Source organism: Hibiscus syriacus, unplaced genomic scaffold, assembly GCF_006381635.1.
Source record: "Hibiscus syriacus cultivar Baekdansim isolate YM2019G1 unplaced genomic scaffold, ASM638163v2 tig00117034_pilon, whole genome shotgun sequence".
NCBI lineage: Eukaryota > Viridiplantae > Streptophyta > Magnoliopsida > Malvales > Malvaceae > Hibiscus > Hibiscus syriacus.
The window spans coordinates 1,138,701-1,153,153 of NW_024063533.1; the positions used below are offsets into that span (position 1 = coordinate 1,138,701).

The 14,453-nt window shown below is 33.3% G+C and overlaps 1 long non-coding RNA gene and 1 pseudogene across 1 annotated transcript; one reads left to right on the plus strand and one right to left on the minus strand.

Moving 5' to 3' along the window:
* LOC120196669 overlaps positions 1–13,593 on the minus strand; it is a 40,717-nt pseudogene extending 27,124 nt beyond the window's left edge.
* Positions 2,318–2,954, plus strand: LOC120196674. Its single transcript, XR_005523200.1, has 3 exons — positions 2,318–2,569; positions 2,661–2,694; positions 2,808–2,954. It is a non-coding gene; the product is annotated as an uncharacterized LOC120196674 (long non-coding RNA).
* Positions 13,594–14,453: the final 860 nt, after the last annotated feature.

A 14,453-nucleotide genomic window follows, 5' to 3' on the forward strand; every position in this document is an offset into this window, starting at 1 on the left:
AAGTGAAAAACTTCACTGTCGTATTTCATGTAAAACAGGTTACAAGTTTAATAAATATATACAGTAGGTGAACAAACAGTTAGTTTAATTTAATTTAAACTAAACTACTTAGTAGTTATCCTTATCTATCTAACTTTCTAAGAGTTAGTGTTATATTAAAATACTAATTAATTATCCTTATTTATCTCATAACCTACAACTAGGACAACTAATATAGAAGCTGATGGGTTGGCAAAGTCTGATATTGGTTAATTTCAGTGTGATTTATAGGGGTATTTTATTATGGGTTCTTTGGGTTGTTTGTAAGGGTTTTATCTTGATGTACTAAATCTTATGTATCTTTATTATTAATGAAGTATTAAGCACTCTTTTCCTTCTTCCTCTGACCAAGGAAATCATTTTGACTTCCTCAATCATGAAGGGGTTTTTAATGAGGCCTTCAATTCTTATTAAAAATAAATAAATTCAAATGAATGTAAGACTTTCTAAATATTAATTATCTTATTTTGATTCAAATTTATATAAATCTATTTTTATAAATATAAATGAACCTGTCTAATGGTAAAAAATGTTATATTAATTTTTGATCCAACTAAATCTTTATTTAAATTTGTTTTATTCTTATTACATTAATAATTTAATTTTATCTAAAAACTATACTTACCTTTAATAATTATTTCATCTAAAATTAAATACCAAGCGTGCTTTCATATTTTTAGTTTTCAAATAGATTTTGTTTACAATTAACAAATATATTTCAATTTTTAAAGTTAAAAGGAAATATAATTATTTAAAAATGAAAATATGTTTTTTTTCAAAACATAAAAATGATTTTAAATTGGGGTGAAATTGTAGCAGTAAGTAAAAGTAGCAGTAACTGTTCGGAATCCCAGTTTAACCATGAGTTGCACTTTCTATGATGATCAGTTGGATTTGGAGTTTCGCTCAAACGAAGTTAAACCCTTTTGTCTGTACGGACAAACCAAAGCAGAGGGCATGGAAAGGGGCTCTTGGCATAATCTCAAAATGACATGTCGTTTCCAACTGGCTCGTCGCCTCTCTTCTTCAACCCTCTCCCACCTCCTTCTCTTCCTCCCCCGGAGGGTGGTCGTCACCGGTACTATACCTCATTTCTTCTAATATGAAAATTTAATTTTTTTTCTCAGGTAGCAGCTATTGTTGAACCAATTCTCAGAATAGTTGGTGGTTATTTGTTTTTGGGTTTCAGGGCTTGGCCTAGTGACTTCACTCGGCTGCGGAGTAGAAACAACATGGAAACGTTTGATCGAAGGCAAGTGTGGGATAAGGGCAGTGACCCCAGAGGATCTAAAGATGAATGCTTTTGATAAACAAACTCAAATGCTTACCTTCGATCACTTCTAAAGTTGCTGCAATTGTGCCCTGTGGGACTGACCCTGCTGAATTCAATGAGGACTTTGGTTCAACGCTAAGGTAATCCCCCCTTGTGACTTTGGTTGATGCCCCATTGATTGTATTGTGTTTTTTTATGTTACTTTGTCATGTGGAATTTTGAGCTGAGTTTTGGGGTTGAAGTGGTGAATAAATAGATAGTGATGGGGTGCTTTTGAGGTGAAGAGTTTATTTTGGGAACTCTAGATTATGAAATAAGTTCTTAAGTAAATTTTGAAGGGGACAGTTACATTACATTGGATGTTACTTTTCAAGTAAGTGGTAATTCTATTATTAGCAAGAAACTTGGGCAATTAAAGATATGAAGATAGAACAGAAGGCATTGGTTCTTTGCAACAGGTTTCCACTGTACCTTATGTGATTTCTAGTTTTTCTCACCTCAGAACCTCAAGTTGCTTTCTTATTCCCAAGTGATATGCAGTGCCTAATCTGATGCTAGATTACTTATTTATGCTAATGAAGATACACTCTTCTTCTTTTTTTCCTGCAATACTAGTTATGTGTGACGTATTTTTTAATTCTATGTAACTACAATTAATGATCTTGTTGCTCAGGATCAGCGATCAGTTGCGAGATTTATAAGCTATGCATTATGTGCTGATGAAGCTCTAAAAGAAGCACAATGGGTACCCACTGATCAGGAAAAGAAGGAAGAACGGTAATTACTTATTGATAGCTGATAATATGTGATATAGATCTTTTGTTCCCTTTCGCTATCTTATTCTTCATTAATTTGTGGATAACTAGGGAGTCTATATATGCGGTGGGACTGGAAGCATTTATGATATATTAGATGCTGCACAAATGATCTGTGAGAAGGTTGGTTTCTTGCAGTTATGCATTTTGTCATTATGATTGTCAAGTAAATTGATTCTTAAATTTTTGAAGTTAATCTTGACTCTTCAGCTTCCCTTCCTTAAGGCAGTGTGCAGTAAACATTAGGGTGGTTAGCCCATTACACTGATAACATCTTTTTTCTATCCTTTCAATTCTCTATCACTTTGTTTTACTTCTTTCATATTCTACTTAGGTGATTACTTTTTTGTTTCCATTCCAGGGCTAGAGCTTTGAATACCAAGTATAATTCTTGCCCTATAGAAGCTTCACACCCTTTTGACAGTGGCCGGGATGGGTTTGTGTTAGTGAAATTTGGCTGGTTACTGCTCCAAGCTCATTGCTTGCACAACTATTTCTTTTATGCTACTTTCTAACTTATTGTACTTTTCCAGGATAGGTGAAGGTTCTGGTGTCTTGATATTAGAGGTAAATTGAGCTATATATTTTTTCTTATGTATTTCAATCACAAACCCCTTTCCCTATTGTTGTCTGTGATATTTTCCATTTTTTCATAATGGTTACATACCCTTTCTATTAAGGAACTTGAGCATGCAAAAAGACGATGAGCAAAAATTTATGTGGAGGTCCGAGGATATGGGATGTCAGGTTGTTTTCAAAGAACTGAAAGTATTCTACAATAATGCCGGCTGTAATATTCAATAATCTTAGTTGATTACTGCCAACTTCAACTTGTCCCCCCTCCCGAGAGAGAACCTTCTCGATAATGCTGTTCACGTCTCTACCAAAAGAAATGTGCATTCAAATTTTTGAGCGACTTCTACTACTAAGTTTCTTACTCTTATGTAAAGATGGGTGTGTGTTGTTGTTGGGGGGTGGGGGGGGAAGAGAGGGAGCGAACTAGGAGAAAAGGATAAAGTTTATGCTGCTTTTCTCCAGTGCTGGACCATGCCACTGCACTGTAACTTCATGAAGTAGTTCATTTCTTCCCTGCTAATAACTTTCATATACTTTAACCAATTCCTTTTTTAAAATTGCTACAATCGCCTTCATACACAGGGTGCTGTCGGGCATCTCCTTGGTGCAGCCGGAGCTGTTGAAGCAATTTTTACCGTTTTAGCCATACACCATGTAAGTATACCAGTTTAGCTTCTCCAAATTTCTCGGGCTGTTAAAATTAAGCAGGACTACTGACTAAAATTTAGAAATTAGTTGTCTTTAATTTAATAGCTAAAAGTGCAGTTCACTAAATAGAAAAAATGCACAAAAAATCCAGTGAATATAAAACAAACAAATAGGGGAAAATCAGTTGAAAAATCAGAATTGCATGATCATTAAATTAAAACAACGAAAACAACAAATAAACAGAATTTCAATCATCACAACATAACCCTAGCATAGTTGTAAAAGCGCGCCTGAGGCGCAAAAGCACAGAGGCTCACTGGACAGGACTTTTTCAACACTAAAGAGAGGAACGTAGCCTAGGCGCAGTGAGGCACGTAGCCTAGGCGCAGCGAGGCGCAACGAGGCTCTGAGGCGCGAGGCTCAGTCGAGGCACAATTGAGGCGCGATGTGGGCTTAAAACCTTGTAATTATTACTGTAGGGCCTTCTCTTCTATGCATACATGGTCTGCAAAAATGAACGATCATTTTCGTTATGTTGTTTCAAACAAATAAGATTTGTAATCGTTTTTTGTCCTTTCTTCACCTAAGTTTATTTATCTATCAGTATTTGATATTTTCTTTTCCGCTCATCAAAATTTGTGAGAGTCTAAAAATTAAGCAAACCTATAATAGGAATGCATTACGATTAACTGATGAAACTCGGAAAGAAAGGGTACTTCTATGTATTAGCATATATTAAAAAGAATGTTTAATTAACTTACTGATTAATAACTAAGTGAATGATATAAATCTATGATTTAAAAGTTTTGTGAGTATGTATACTTAAATTATTCGAATTTTACTAAAATAATTAAATTTATTTATTTTGAAATCTAATTTAATTATTCTGAAATTTACATTATACTAATTTAAATAATAATATTTCACAGAACACAAATTTTAATATTAAATTTCAAAATAAATTTATCCTATCTTATCTTCATTTTAATTTTTTTTTAAAAAAAAATTTTATTATTATTTGAATTTGATTTGTCTTTTAAGGCTCTAACTACACGTAAGAGTCTCATTTTATTATTATTTAAAACCCTCATTCTACTGTCAATCGGCCTTCTAATCCATACATACTAATCTATCGATCGTTCGCTTCTTCCTTTTCTTCGACTGGAGATTGCGACGTTGAACAAGAAAGTAGCAACAATTCGATTAATCGATTCACACATTCAATTCTTCTCGTAAGTGATTCTGTTCTTCGATTGATCTTTCGATTTATACTATTAACCATCTGTGTTGAAAGAATTTTGTTTTTCTGAATCAAATTCTCTTGATAATCACCACAATTCGTGCGTATGTGTTTGTTCTTGTTTTTTTTTTCCTTTTTAAGTATGCAGTTATTCGTTTGCGTATGTGTCTATTCTTGATAATCACAGTTTCTCTTATTTAATTTTCTGTTTTCATTTTTCTGGCTTCTGGGACAATATTACAGCTGTTAATCATCAATGTTTTGCTTTTGGAAAATCTGATTTGATATTATGACTTCTGAAAATCAGTCATCAACTTCTTCAAAGCAAGATATAGCTTGGAAGTATTGCATTAACATGGGCAAAGGTAAAGTTAAATGTATGTTTTGTGACAAAATTACTTCCGGAGGTATTTATAGGGCTAAACAACATATAGTGGGTGGATACCGGAATAGTAAAAGATGTCTAAAATGTCCAGCTCATGTACGCGAGGAGATTAGAGAATACATGAGAAAAAGTGTCAAAATAAAAAAGAAGCGGAAGTTTTATATGATTTTGATGATGTAGACAACTTTGGGGATGACGATGATGATGAAGTTGGTACATGTGTTCGCAAAAGTGGTAATAGTACTAGTAAAGCATCAAATAAGCAAAAGGGCATTAAATGACCAATTGATATGTTTTTCACCCCACCACCCGAACAAGTTGTGAAAAACAGAAAAGATGGGAAAATGAAGCAACCAAGCATCAATGAATCATGTAAAAAATAACTACGGGAGAAAGCATGTATGGAGTTGTCAAACTGGTTTTTTGATGCTGGATTGGCGTTTAATGCAACAAATTATGATAGTTTTAAAGTAGCAATGGAAGCGGTGGCGCAATGTGTGACGGGTTTCAAACCTCCTACGTACCACGAAATCCGAGTTCCTTTTTTAACTAAAGCGGTTAAGGCAACCGATGAGATGGTGAAACAAGTACATCACGAGCATTAGGCTAAATATGGTTGCTCAATCATGTCAGATGGATGGAGAGACTCGGTTGCACACAAAGACATTATCAACTTTTTAGTCAATTCTCTAAAAGGGTCGGTTTTTATCAAATCAATTGATGCTTCGGACATTGTGAAGAATACCGAACAATTGTTTATTATGCTTGATGATATGGTTGAGGAGGTTGGTGAGAAGAATGTCGTTCAGGTGGTAACCGACAATGCTTCTGCATATGTAGCAGGTGATGAAACGTCCACATTAAATTATTATATTTGTATATATTTATATAATTATATAAGACTTGAAGTTTTATACTATTTTAATTTTTATATCTTTATAGGACGTTTATTGATGGCGAAACATCCACATTTATACTGGACTCCATGTGCTGCTCATTGTCTTGATTTGATGCTTGAAGACATAGGAAAGATTTCGAAAGTTCGTGTCACGTTGAAGAGAGCAATGGCCTTAAACGGGTTTATATATAGCCGTACAGGTGTTGTAAACATGATGAGGAAGTTTACCGAGAAAAGAGAGTTGGTGAGACCCGCGATAACCAGATTTGCCATTGCTTACATCACTCTTCGTTCAATACAAGTTCAAAAGGCAAACCTTAGAAAGATGTTTACTTCTGATGAATGGAGGAAGAGTAAATACTCAAAAGAGTATGGCGGTAAAAGAGTCGCATCCATTGTTTTGATGCCTACCTTTTGGAGTACAATTGTGTATATCCTTAAGATGACGGGTCCTCTCGTAAAAGTGCTTAGGTTAGTTGATGGTGAAAAAAGGCCGGCCATGGGCTATGTATATGAAGCCATGGATAGGGCAAAAGAAGCAATTGCAAACTCCTTTAATAATGTGGAGGACAAGTACAAAGATGTGTTTGCAATTATTGACAAAAGGTGGGAATGTCAACTCCATCAACCATTACACGCGGCCGGGTGTTATTTGAATCCTCAGTTATTCTACTCAAATCCCCAAATTCAAGAGGATAAGGAGGTGATGATCGGGTTGTTTAAATGCATTGAGAGATTAGTGCCGAGTGTTGTTGATCAAGGTTAGAGGACCAATTGTCACTTTATAGGAACGCCGAAGGTATATTTGGGATGACAATATGCATACGTCAAAGAGAAGCAAAGTCATCAGGTTACTTTCTTTATACATATATAAAATAATATAAATCAAATTTAATTTTTGCTTGTTCTAAAACTTGTTCTAAAATATATGTTTACAGCCGAGTGGTGGGCTTCTTTTGGCAATGATGCACCGGAATTAAAAAGTTTGCCATCAAAGTCCTCAGCCTTACGTGTAGTGCAAGTGGTTGTGAACGAAATTGGAGTATTTTTAGCCTCGTAAGTAACTCAGATATCATTTAAGAAACATCATAAGTAATGTTTTTGACTCTTGATTATTCTGTTATAATTTGGCAGCTTCATAACAAAAGAAGAAACCGACTTGCGCAAACTCAACTCAATAATTTAGTCTATGTGAAATATATAATCGAGCGTTAAAGCGGCGTTATAATCATCATGATGTCATTGATCCAATCTCTTTGGATGACATTGATGAAAGTAACGAATGGTTGTTGGTAGAATGGATGATGATGATGAAGAAAATGAAGATTATGTGTTTGATGATGACGATTTGACATGGAAGGATGTTGGTATAGCTTCCGGAGCTTATGAGTGTGACCATAATACTAGAAGAAAGACGTTGCTAGTTCAAGCTCGAAAGGAAAGGAAAAAGCTAGACCACACCTTGTAGATGAAGATGATGAAGATGATGAAGTTGTTATGATAGAGTGACACTGAAGAAAGACATTGGGGATTTTGAGACGGATGAGGAGAAGATGACATAACACTTGACGATGATGATGAGGATTAGTTTGATGTTTGATGATGATTATCAGTGACTTTATTTGATGTTTTGTTTTTGCATGTTGAATGTTTTTGTTAAACTTAGTACTTGATTATGCTTGTTGCTAATTTTTATGACGTTAGGTTGGTATTTTGAATTTGAGAATAAACTCTATTGAAGCCTAATATTGGGTATCTATGATATTTGAGTTTGATTGCATTAATATATACATGTGTTATAATTTTTTGGATATCATGCGACTCGCCTTCGTGAATTCCGCGCCTTTCATGTACCTCGCGCCTTTCATGCGCCTCGCGCCTCAAGGCTCCAAGACACTTTGCGCCTCGATGTGCCTTGAGCCTTTAATAACTTTGAACCCTAGAAGTTAACTTATTGAAAAAGGGGGACCGGAGTAATATAATCAAGATCTATTTACGGTACTAATACGTAGATAAATGATACACAATTAGTTACTGAAAAATTGAAGCAAAAGAAAAAGGATAAATTAATCAAATATTGAATAATTAAAAAACTGAAAAAAGAGAAAGTAAAAGAAAACCTTTTGGATTCTGCTTCTGCTGCGTAGGGTGTAAAGGCTTGAGAGAGATGAAGATAGGAGATGTTTGTAGAGACGAATCTGATTCTTCGTATCGTCGGTCGACACCACTCACCAGAGGCCAAACCCTAGCTTCGAAACGTCACCGTTATAAATCTACGGCTATTAATTATCACATACAATTTTTTCTTTTGGGTGGGTGCCGGGTGGAGCCTGTATCCACATACAAAAGTTTGATAGTAATTTGGGCCTGCCCCAATTGAACTATTGAGTCTAATTTCATGTTAAAATTTCAATTAGAATTTTAACTTTATTAATTCATATAATAATTTTTATGAAATGATATTTATCAAATTTTTGGCTGAATTTCAATATTTTTGTTACAAGATAAAGAAATTAAATGAAAGAAATTTATATTAAATCCTATAATAAAATTTTTAAATAGACATCAAAGTCATAATAAAAATAAGGAATATTTAGAATACTTCTACGGATTGGAGATTATTTCTTCTTTTATCAAAATAGAAATATTACACGTGTCTATTTAGTTTCTATATTTTTATGTTCTTTTTTTTCTTGTTGAAATGAATACAATTGCATTGATTATTGTTTTCAATTAATTTCTTTATTATGTTTCAAAACAATTGATGGTAATTTATTTGTATTAAATAAAACTTGTTTTAGTTAAATTACACGTATTTTCACCAAACATAGAATTCTTCACTCGAGTACCTTTCTAAAATTAAATGAAAAACGAATTAACCTATAAATTCATAACTCATAAGTCACATTTACCGCCTTCAATACTATTTTTTATGGTTAACTACTTCAAATACCATTCGTTTTTAGGCTCGGGCTCGTTTATGCCACTAACGTTTTAATTTTACTAATTTTAACACTGACGTTTAAGTTTAACTGCAATTATATCACTCCGTCGTTAATGGCTTAATGACACGATGACATAACATATATGTGTCGTAACGTTACTGACGTGGCTCCCTCACCAAAACGATATCATTTTGGCATGACCGTGTTTGGTGCTAAATTTACACGTTTAAGTTTAAATACACTATTTTACTAAATTTTCTCAAACAAAACTACGTCGTTTTGGGGGTTTTTTAGCACCAAACATAGTCATGTCAAAACGACATCGTTTTGGTGAGAGAGTCACGTCAGCAACGTCACGGCGTAGAGGTGCCATGTAATCGTGTTGTTAAGTCATTAACGGCAGAGTGACATAATTATAATTAAACTTAAACATTAAAGTTAAAATTGATAAATTTAAAACGTTAGTGGCATAAACGAGACTGAACCTAAAAGTAAGTGATATTTGATGCAATTAACCCCTTTTTTTATTTATAACATATTTATCTGATATTATTTTAATGTTTGTATTTTATTTAGAATTTATAAATATAGTTTTTTAAGTTTAAAATTTAATTTTATGTTATCCAAAAATTAGATTTTTTTTAGTTGAGAATTTAGAATTTTAAATTTTTAAAAGATTTTAAAATCTATGATTAAAATAGTGTCTTTATCTCAAACAATAATTCATTTATCATTATAGTTGGGATTTTGGAATAATTTTGGCCTGCCACGTCATGTCCCTTTTTAATTTTTTTTCTCATCGCAAAACAGCTTTTGAACAATATTTAGCCGAATAAAAATAGGACATCAAATTGGACTCGCATCAATTATTAGCCTAATGAGAAGCTTAATATTCATATGGGTGTTATATATTAGTTTATCATAACATAAAGAAAAATTATTACAAATAAATATTCAAATAAGACATCTTCAAAATAATAAAATATTTTCTGTTCAAATCAAGTAATGTAGATAGTTAAAAATATCGAATGAAGTTAAATTTTTACTAATATACTAAAACATTACTACCAAACTGAGCAGTAGTACCCAACTCAGTTACTAATTCGGTTAAAAATAAAATAAAATAGAAAAAGATTAAAAGCTTAACTTTTTTAAAGGATACATAGAAGGCAATATTTATGAAGAACAGTAAAAAAATGTCTATCAATAAACCCATTGGTTATCAGAATTTCAACATACACATGTCTAATGCCAACAACAACAACAAAAATCATATCTGACCTGGCGAATAATGATACTGTTTGATCTTAAGTTATGATGTTATCAAAATTCCAATAACATCATTTGAGCTTATTTTGTACATCTAATTAATACTCATCAATGTAATCAAACTGGTTCAACCACTGTCGGCTACTATAAGACTGCAATAACCCCAAAGTTCACTTTCACCCTCTATCTAAACAGGATTACACAAATTACAGCATGGAAATAAATTCCAAGAACAATGCTCAATTGCTCATGAATCAAGATCAAATAAATGGGAATGCATATTCATAATGTGTGAACTCGGAAATTACGTATCAGGCCCTATGATATCCCTGGCCCAGGAAATTCCAACTGCATATGATCTGTGTACCTTTGTTTTCATGGTAGGGACTTTTTTGACAGGGGAATCTACATTGATTTCATCAGAGTTTAGTGTTGGTTTCTGACTTGGGGCTGATTCATTGGTTTCAGTAAGGAATTGTAATCCCTGAAATTGTAGACTTCGACCATTAAGTTGGAGAGGATACAGATTTGTGATAAAGAAAATAAGGCTTGACTTGGCATACCTTCACTGATTTCTCCTCAAATTTCACGGCTGGTTCAATTGCAAGCTTTGCATCAATATCCTGCCAATGAACACAAATAACTAAATTAATAATGCACAGGGAGCAATTTATGAACATGTCTCTGTCCGCTCGGAGCAAGAATGTTCAACCTGAATAAATACTACTGTTTTACACAAGATGAAAAATGAGGACTTGATATGGAAACAGGATATGTTTGCAACATGATACAATTAGAACGGTTAGTAATTCTTGAAAATATAACATTATGACATGCTCACAATTTTAGCATGGAAAATAATCATGATGTACATGCTAAACTCAATAGGTTTAGTATACACAAACATTATGCATCCATTTTGTATTTGGGCATAGTAAGCACATCTGTTCCCAATATGCATAATATGATACCGGTATGGAATTGGGTCCCCAGCACCATTATTCCACAGAACATAATGCATAAATATAATAATATATACAAATTTCTAACCTGAAAAAGTTTAGCATTCCCTCCATCTTTAACTCCTTCAGCAAATTGACATAGATACCAAAGACCAGAATTAGCCACATCCTGCATGGAGGAGAACAATATTTATCATTTCTACACAACTTCATAGTTTAGAGAGCAAATATCTAATAACAGTATCAGAATTAACCTGTTGTTTTCAAGAAGCTCAATTTTTCCTTCCTGAAGAGTTCATTAACAAATGAAGCATCAGCTACGTTGCACGTAAGTACGATACCGGCATACCTGATGATTAACATGAGAAAAAAAATTCAACTTACCAATCCAGCAACCATTTTGTGAATCATTTCCACATTAAAACCAATTTCAGAAAGGTTTGATTTCATCTCATCAACCTGCATACAAGTAATGCTTCATGTAATTATGAGATTATCATAGTTTCACTCTTTTCTCATAAACAGAATAAGCAAACTAAAATTTTAAATCCATAACTGAGACATAAAAGCAACTAAAATCCTTAGCAAGTTGTTCTTTATTAGTAAATATTTTAATAAGTTTGTAACAGGGACAGAAAATCTTCGGAAAGTTTTATATCATTGCTTTAGAAAGATAATCATCTGTAAAAGCAAAGGGGAAGAGGTAATGGAATATAACTAAAAATAAATACAAGAAAAAAACATTTCAAAGATTGGAGGGGAAGGGACCGAGCTTAAAAAATTCCTCAAAATGCAGCTGGAAAATCTCAAAAGATTCTGGGAATAATGACATTTGACACTCCACTGTTTCCAATATCAACAGCCCCTTGAATAGCCGATAGTTCAAAACAAAAGTAGTGTTTTATTACATTATTTGCGATGAGCAGAGACGTTTCCTTCTGCTCCTCCACTTTCCAGTCCAAGCTTTCTAATCTCCTGGATAGATGACGCTTTGTTGTCTGCATGAATGAAGTAAAATCAAAATCAAATGCTAAAAACTGTACCAAAAGGAGAATGGCTTCAGAGACAGTTTAATTACATAAATGGAAGACCAATATCACTTACATTTAAAGTTTCAGATACATTGTCTAACTGTTTTGACACAGCTGCTACAGCATCCATCATATTTTGCTTTGTGACAAACATTACATCAGAAAATGACAAGCCCTGCATAAAAGGGATATAAATAATATATCACAGATTTAGGAGCGTTAAAAGTGCAATTTAAAAGCACATGGACAAGAAAGATATTTCATTTTTTGATTCATCAGTGAAATATTTTTACCTTCCACCACATATAACAATACCCTAATGCTCCAAGCGCTGCAGCTGGCACAAAATAAGAAGCAATGCCCCTGCATGCATCGAGGAAGGGGATAAATAGATTAGCAAGCAACCTACAGCTATATCACTGTTTTAACTTTAATGAGAACAACAGACTCAGCTTCTAACTCTTCACAGAACAGCATATTTATGACCCATAACCAACATAATCTAGAACATGACCAAGAATTTGACAGATTTAACAGTCAAAGTAAATCATTCAAATAAATAGATCGGGCCATACCTAAATTGAAAAGGTGCAAACTGGAAGCGGATATAGCTAATTTAAATTGTTTAGAAACATTCATAAGAATAGATGTACATACCTCCAGAGTCTGAATTCCCATTAAATACGGTTACCGGATTGGACATTGTCAAATCCTTGAGCTCTTGCGCCAGTTGTCTAATCTAAAAATACATAAACCCAAAACCATATACACATGGTTAAACACAAATTTACAGAGGATGATTAACACAGATAAAGAAACCCCAACCTCATCCCCCAACCCACCTAAGAAAAAGAAAAAAAAAACTGCAAAATTTCATCGGCATTTACACAAAACTGGTCCAACAAGTTCTACACCACGCTACCCGAACATAAGGAGAGTGTTGTAAATGGATGTGTTTCCAATACAAGTATATTCAATTTTTATATGTTTTTCCTGGAAGAATCAAACCCATACCCATGTTCGGATATTTGTCAATCACAGGTGCCGGACATGGGCACTTATGAAAAAGGGAGAGTCCGAATAACATAGGTTCTATATACATGATCAGCACTTTAAAAATAATCTTAAACGCCAAAACCTTGGGCACTTAGCAAACTAAAAAAGCTAGAATTTGATTGAAAATGCGAGAGACTGGGAGTACCTGAGCAGCAAGAAGCGTATGATCATACTTATAAGGTGAGAATTGGACATCATCGACGCCTTTCAGTAATTCCTGAAGCTGGGAAATGAGTTCAGATAAACGCCCACTCCTCAAAACAATTGAACCAGTTAAACCTAAACCCAAATTTTAAGAAAATCCGAAATTCAAAACTCAAGAGAAAAGGTAAAGAAAATCAAAGCAATAAAAGAAGAAAGATTAGATGATGGAGAACGTAAAACAACCTGCGCCCATAAGAATTAGAACTTTGAGGTCTGAACCCCAGCTTGCATCGCCATGTTCTTACTTATTTTCGGCTTCGTGGTTGAATCAAGGAGTGTGTAAAAGAAATGAGGGCGCGCAGCCTTCAGTTGAAATCAACCCTGTTTCTCTTTTTTTACTGCAATATTTTTTGCGGAAAACTAAAAAGGAATAGCAGTAGAGAAGATATGGAAGTGCAGGGTCGAAAGTACCCTTTATAAAAAATGACACGGGAGAAATTATTTGGGTAAAATATAGAAGTAGTGAATGAATTATATTAAAATGATTCTTTTAATTACAATTTTTTTAAAATTTATAAAACAGACTTTAAACTGTGATTTTATTATAAAATAGATATCATATTTTTAATTGTTAATTTTTAAAATGAAAGACGTGACCTATTAAATTAATGGATATTGAACAATATTTTATTGTCTCTTAATTATAATTATAGTTTTATTTTGATAAAATAATTCTTTAGCAGTTTACTCCTTATTTTTTTCTTTTTTATTTAGCAGGCGACGACATCAATTTTGGTACTAGTAATCGATTGTATGTATTTTTTTATATCACATCTTATTTTTTTATTTAGTTTGCTTTTTAATTTCCAATAATTCGTACATCTATGGCACACTTTCGTTTGTCTTTATGACACATTTTTCCTCTATCTTTTGATTTCTCGATCGTTTGGTCTTTTCTTTGTTTAATTTTCTTAGTGATGAATTTGACGACACATCGACTGATCAAGATGACACTTATTTGTTATACTAATTTCTTCTCTGCTTTGGCCATCAAATTATATTTGGATACACAATTTGTGTTTAGAGAAAAATTTCTTATGATGCTCGACTCTAATTTATGATTGTCAGTGACCTTTCAATAGTTTGATATTTTATAATGATTTGTTTGCCGA